This window comes from Hemitrygon akajei, chromosome 6 (genome assembly GCF_048418815.1).
Source record: "Hemitrygon akajei chromosome 6, sHemAka1.3, whole genome shotgun sequence".
Lineage (NCBI taxonomy): Eukaryota > Metazoa > Chordata > Chondrichthyes > Myliobatiformes > Dasyatidae > Hemitrygon > Hemitrygon akajei.
The window spans coordinates 5,461,201-5,461,991 of record NC_133129.1 but is presented as its reverse complement, the minus strand read 5'-3'; the positions used below and the strand labels follow the sequence as shown (position 1 = coordinate 5,461,991).

General features: G+C 42.1%; 1 protein-coding gene across 1 annotated transcript in view; it reads left to right on the top strand.

The window, feature by feature from the left end:
- Positions 1-774: 774 nt before the first annotated feature.
- The window catches only part of paip1 (poly(A) binding protein interacting protein 1), a 54,099-nt gene continuing 54,082 nt past the window's right edge, over positions 775-791 (top strand). The window contains exon 1 of the mRNA XM_073047837.1: positions 775-791. This exon is cut by the window's right edge and continues 39 nt beyond it. The gene's annotated coding sequence lies outside the window, so the exon portion shown is untranslated.

Genomic DNA, 791 nt, shown 5'->3' with positions numbered 1-791 from the left:
GGCTCTTTATTTAAGGAAAGATGTGCTGGTATTGGAGAGGGTCCAGAGGAGCTTCACAAGGATGATTCCATGAATGAAAGAGTTTTCACACGAGGAATGTTTGGCTCTGGGTCTGTACTCGCTGGAATTCAGAAGGTTGAGGAGGGATCTCATTGAAACCTTTCGAATGTTGAAAGACCTAGACAGAGTAGATGTGGAAAGGATGTTTCCCAAGGTGGGAGAGTCTAGGACAAGAGGACACATCTCAGGACTCAGGATAGAGGGGCGTTCTTTCAAACAGAGATGCGGTGAAATTTTTTTTAGCCAAAGGGTGGTGAATTTGTGGAATTTGTTGTCACATGCAGCTGTGGAGGCCAGACCATTGGGTGTATTTAAGGCAGAGATTGATAGGTTCTTGATTGGACATGGCATCAAAGGTTACAGATAAAAGGCTGGGAACTGGGGTTGAGGAGAAGAAAAAAGGATCAGCCATGGTTGAATGGTGGAGCAGACTCGATGGCCAGATGGCCTAATTCTGCTCCTACGTCTTATGGTCAAAGAGTTGTCTTAAATAAGAAGCTGTCCTGATTAACTGATGGCCAATTAACTGGAATCCACTCTGTATGAAAAATCTACATATGGTTCTCTTGGGATGAAATTAAAGTACAAGGATTGTACATGTTTCATGATATATTCATCATGTTTGTAATAAAGTCATAATATGAAGCCAGTTCCGTCATGTTCAGTAACCACTCCACTGATCTTTTAATGTCTGTTTCTTTTTCCTTTAGCACCCTGTGATTAACAGTGTC